Here is a 6,590-nt window from a genome sequence, read left to right on the forward strand (position 1 = left end):
GAAAGACAAAGGTACATTTGTTGGGGAAGAGTTGACGTGGAGACCAAGACTGAATTGGCAAAAGTTGAAAACATACAAGGCCGCGGCTAAGTTCCATGAATCTGTAACTAACAGACATGCATTTTGATTGGTTGGATTTAAAGAATGAAATTGGACGATTGGGATTAACGGCTAGAATAGAAATCAATTGTGGGCAACTGGTCTTTAACATTTAGAAGAGTTTATTTCCGTCTACACCCCCAAATGTTCTGACAAATGCCAGTAGCCACGCATTTGTTTTTTGTGTATACACACCCAACCTACTACTTTTCTAATATTAGAATTAAAAGACCATGATGCCTCTCAATTGAATTAATTTGATTAGGTAAAAGACCTCTTATAAATTTGTAAAATAAAAAAATACGAATATTTTAAAATCAAATATAATTTTTTATTTAGCAAGCAGACCTTATTCTTTTTTTTTTAACAAAAGAATTCTAAAACCAAATTTAAGTTGTATACTAACCAACTAGTTTATTTTATATTAAATCATTTTTTTACTAAAATATCTCTTAATAGAATTACTTATAGAGACGTGTCAGTATTAAAATTACTTCATATTTCAACGTCTATCTATTTAATCTAGTGTGAACTTTTTAGTTTGTATTAAAATAATAAACTTGGTTAGAGAAATCAAATTCAAATTTACAGATAAAATAATTTATTGAGCTTACATGCATTGTATATCAAAATAATTTTTTTATGGTTTTAATGAAAAGCTTGTGTGACAAGATGGAACTACCTCTTGATTTTTTTTCGTAGAGTTTATGTAAAATTAAAAAAAAAAACACTTGTTGATCCTTTGCAACCTTTTGAAGTGATGTTTAAGAATATGCAAGTTCTTCTTGTCCTTTAGAAAAAAAATATTTAGCACAAATCACAACCAAGAAAACCGATTTGATGGTTCAAAAAGGATTTAATTGAGGATGGTTAATTAAAATTTATCTTTGCATGATGCAAATATTCTTCAATTTAATTAACAAAGTTAAGTCTCTTCGTTAAATCAAATCAAGAACAATTAGAAAAATATTAATGTAAATAAATTCTATTGAGGTTTATTTTTGGAATTCTCACAGTTATAGAGAATAAATAAATAAATTTTAAATTTTAGTTATAAGTTTATCTAGAAACAGATTTAGAGAGGAATCTAAGGGGTTCAAACAGTCCATCCTTCTTTTAATTATTGGGTGTTTGAAATATATGTAGAGTAGCGATACAATTACAAACTCTTTTCTACAAACTATGTTATATAAATTAATGTGGCATCACATGAAATATTGAAAGAAGACATCACTTAGCCCACATGATATAATCTTTATTATTTTATATTTTCATTCAACCAATCATATTATATCATATAGTAATTTTCATATAATGTAATATTTTTATTATTTAACATATTCCTTCAACGAATCATATAGTTTGTACAAGAGTTTATAAATATAACATTACTCATATAGTAATTGCGTAAATGGACATGTTATTCTCTTGCAAAATCAATCTAATAAAAAAAATCACCAAAGGTTATATTTGTCCTTTTATCAATATTTAGCATATACAATTATCGATCAATAATTATTGACAGTTTAAGGTAACTAAAAAACTAATTGTGTGGAGGTGAAGTAATAGATTTTTGAATTATTAGGAGTTGAATAATAGTAGATTTATTTGGGTATAGAGTGAAATTTTTCCTGATATTCACATAAAGTAAAATTCATTTTTTTTCATTAATTACACTGTTAATTTAGCCCAGTTTTAGTCTTTTTCAAGAATGAATTTCTATCTATTTACGCTAAATCTTAGATTTATTGACAAACAGATTTATTTATTTACTTAAATTGACCTAACATTTAATTCAGGGCAATAATGTCTCTGCGTTGGTCAACAATGTTCAGCAGTTGAGCTTAACCATACAGAGCAAGAATTTTGGGGTGGGTTGATGAACTTACATTAAATTTTGGGGTACTGATGATTAATAACAATGATGGAGGTTATATGAAATTGACCCCTATAAGTCTGCTGGTTTACTTAGGTTTCTTTGTAGTATTTGTTTGTGGGACGGAGAAGTTTCCGTCCATGTCAAAAGGGATCTTTGTCTAGAATTAATAAGAGCCGGTGCCACACATCTGTATACGTGGCAGTACCTTATTTGTTACTTGTCAATTCAGTTTCTGTTAATTCACAGCGTGACAAAGAGAGAGGTCACTTACTGCAGCTTTAGTCAATGACAAATATTTTCTTTATTTTTATGGTGCGTTTGGTGGTTTCCTTTCCACTTCCGAATGCCCCCACCAATGAATAAAACAAAATTGGTGACATGCTGATTGCCCACGTTTGGGTTTCACGTGTGTGATGAGCAAGCAGTCAATAGACATTATATTAATATTGTCTTTCTCTCTCTCTCTCTCTCTCTCTCTCTCTCTCTCTCTCTCTTTTTTTTCCGTTTCTTGGGAGCCAAGCAAGGAAAAAAGTTGTGGCCCTACGGTCCCGCCAATTAATCCGTGCATATAATTAAAAAAATCAACCCTATGAGAACTGCAGTTATAAGAGAATGTTTTGTCATTTTTCTTCAATTCTTGAATTTATCAATAAACAACTTTGACTTTGATTATATTTATGATTTTTTTATTTTTAGTTATTTCCAACATTTAATGTTAAGAGCTATAATTTTAATGAGTTAAACTTATTTTTCTTGTTTTGCAAAAGTATTTTTTAAATTTTGCAGTAACAATTAATTTAAGATAAGTTTAATGTATAAAATATATTAGTTACTAACCACTCTTATTCCAATCCAATCCGATGACATACCAAACACAATACAATGATATATCTAATCTAATTCAATTATATCTTAATCTATTATATCTTATTCTATCACATCTTTTACCAAACAAACCTGGATTTAGGTTCATGCTCCATGTGAGGAATGTCTCTTGTGTTGACTTATTGTTATATTTTTATTTTTGTCACTCAATTTTTTTTTTTAATTTTTCCAGATGATCAGAAATTTAATATTTGTTTCCATAATATACTTATCAAGTTGATATGCAAAGTTTTGTGTTTTAATTATGGCTGATGATATAGTATTATCCCGTAAAATCATGTGATTATTAGTTATTGAGTCTTATCATTTTTTATTTAAGAAATGAATTTATATGGTGCTGTGTCATTCAGATACAAAAAGTGTATTGTATTCTAAAATAAGAAAAAAATTAAAGTAACCTCCAACGGTTTTTCAGATTTACAACTTATCTACTGCAATTATTATAATACTCCGTTAAATGGTGAAAAATAGGGGTCGAGTGAAATGGCGTGTGGGGAAAGAAGAAGAAAAAGAAAAAGCTGTAATCAAATGATTAAAGACACCAATCACTTGAGTCTGTGGTTGTTAAAAAAGAAAAAGAAAAAATCAGTTATGGTAGTTAGAAGGGTATCCTGATGGGTCCCACTTGAAGGCTGTTAAATTAATTATGTTAACAGTAACAGTTTCTGGAAATGCAGGGGGAATATGTAAGCTGGGATTTCGGGGACTCTAGAGACATGATTTTCTCTTTCCTGAGTGAGAATTAGAGAAGGTCACCAGGGGGATTTTTTCTCTCCGTCGTTAGTGAAAGGTAGCTGGAAAGGAACGCCATGCGGCGCGACTCGAAATTGTTACAGTGTTATTATGAAATAGAAATATCTACAGCACTTCCATGGACTCTGCAAGAGAAAAAGGAAACAAGATTACAAAAGGATCGATCAAAAAGGTCCTGGGCATTATTGCAGACTTGGCGCATAGGTCTGACGGCTTTTTCTTCGGACGACTTAGCTTCCGATGCAATGCCTGCAAATCTGACAGAATATATGGACAATTTCATTTGCGGAAAATTCGTAAAAAGAAAATATAAAAAGAAAACCCAATAAAATCAAGATTGTCAAGGGATTTTAGTTTCTTATATTTATGTACTATTAGAAGAAAAAATGAGGGAAAAGTTTTTATGGACTAAGAATGTTGCATCCCAAATAATATCAATAGTTTTTTTTTTTAAATAAAAAATAAAGGGTAGATTAAACTCAAATAATTTTTATTTTCTCTTTACTTCCTCCAAGACTCGAACCCAGGGATCAGCTGCTATAAGCTTCGTGCTGTTACCAACCCGACTGCGCAATAATTTACTTTTGAATCATTCATTCAAGGAAAGGCAGCTATGCAAGGGGTTTTTAATTAAATACCCTTTAATAGTTTTAAAATTATTTAAATACCCCCTCCCTTTTTGGTTTTCATGGATACCCTAACAAATGTGAGCAAAGTCGGAAATACCCTTAATGAATGCATCAAATGCACTCAATGAATTGTCTTCATATTTCTTTCCTCATTTCTTTCACTTAAATCTATTTTTGCTGCCGATTCTTTCAAAATCTCTTAGAATCTCTCAAAATCTCTCATAACTTCTTACACAAATACAATTATGTATTCATTTCTTTAACACCCACTCGTTCTTTAAAGGTGCATTGCTTATTAAACAACCCAATAAGGTATGTTAATGTTGTTGGGTTTTAAATTTTTTAATTTTTAGGAAAATTTAGAAATTTTCCTCACATTACAATATTTTATTTTCACCATTTTTTCTTATACGTAGAAATATATGCAACGTAGGTTGTTTAATTATATTTTTCAGCAATATAACTTATTTATGGCGAAAATATTTCGAGTCGTGCATTCTTTTGATACCGTGTACGTCATATAGTTAGTCGTGTAAGTCGTGTAAGTAATATAGTCGTGTAAGTCGTGTAGGTCATGTAAGAAATATAGTCGTGTAAGTCGTGTAAGTAATATAGTCGTGTAGGTCATGTAGGTCGTGTAGTTACTTGTATATGAAATTTAATATTATTGTTTTTATTGTATTATCAAATATGGTTTTGGTACGCGTGTCTATTCTCTTCAATGGTGAATGGATTAAACAAAATGACGAGTATAAGTTCAAAAGTTCAAAGGCTAAAGGGATAATGATACCACGATCGACAACATATGCCGCATTGGTGGAGAAGATAGCTGAAGTTATTGATATAGATACTTCGGAATTCAAAATCACAACGAAGTTCAAACTTAAGACATCTGATCCTATGCCACCAGTTACAATTCAAACCAATGATAATGTGGAATTTTTTTAAATTCCAATTTAATTTCACTTCTTTTTTTAATAATTTTCATTGACATTTTCTGCATAGCAGCAAATATAAATTCTTAGCACAAATTAAGTCTTTAAAGAACTAAATTAATCTAATGATTAATGGAAAATTCGTGTAATTTTAAAGTCCTCAATTAAACATATTACAGCCATTTAAAAAGTTTTTTTCTTTTTTTTTTTTATCTTCAAAGTGCTTTCTTCCTCTGGCCAAGCATACAAGCATACATGAGGAATGCTTGCATATAATTAATCCATGAAATCAATTAAGAAAAAAAATATCAGCTATAGGAAATTAATGTAATGTTATACACATAAAAACACCATTCGCAGTGATAAAATATTTTCACTCATAACTAGACATATCATGACTTACCATGACTTATAATTGGAAATTAAGAATCTCTCTAACTAATGACATTTCACAAGGTAAAGGTATATGTACAATTCCAATTTATTGTGAGCCTAATTAAACTAAATGTAATATGCAGATTCTATTGACAAGAAACAAAATGTGGAATTGAAGGTCGTGTAATTGTGTAATACAAGAAGATCGTATAATTGTATAATACATGAAGGTCGTATAAACATGCAATACATGAAGGTCGTGTAAACGTGTAATACATGAAGGTCGTGTAATCGTGCAATACATGAAGGTCGTGTAATCGTGCAATACATGAAGGTCGTGTAAAACACAACCTTGAATCTTACATAACCTTACACGACCAAATCTTGTATTACATAACAAAATTATAATCAGCACAATCCATTAATTTTTCACAATTTGCATGCAGCAAAACAACTAGAAATTTGTTTTCGAACATGTTATGAGAGACCCACAACTAATTAATCTATTTTTTCAATATAAAACCCTAACTTTTTATTTTTTTTCCCTTGAATAGTAACAAGAAAACTAATTACATGGAATTACTTGTCTCAACTAGTTACATTCTGACAATTTTGCAGTAAATGATCAACTCTCTCCGGCGATTATGTAGTGACGAACTATGCTTCACTTTCTCAGTTGTGGCAGCTTCTCCTTCTCAGGCTTAGTTTGCTCGTGTTGAAGTTCGATTTACCATATATGGAGAATGAATGTTTGTTTCAGTAGAGGTGATGCCAGTGAGGGAATTGCAGTGTTTGTTTGTTTGAGTTTGATAATTGAGGGAATTGCAGCAGATGAGTGTTTGTTTGCTTCAGTAGAGAAGGGAGAGGTGCTGTCCGTTGAGTTGAAATGTTTTAAAATGAGGATAACTTAGTAATTTCCTATCCGTTTTTAAAGGGTATCGATGAAAATTTCGGCAAAAATAGATTTTAGGGTATTGAGATAATTTTTGAAGTATGGAGGTGTACCGGGCGCAATTGGCTCGCTATGCAATCCTC

This window comes from Citrus sinensis, chromosome 9, assembly GCF_022201045.2.
Source record: "Citrus sinensis cultivar Valencia sweet orange chromosome 9, DVS_A1.0, whole genome shotgun sequence".
In the NCBI taxonomy this organism is placed as follows: Eukaryota; Viridiplantae; Streptophyta; class Magnoliopsida; order Sapindales; family Rutaceae; genus Citrus; species Citrus sinensis.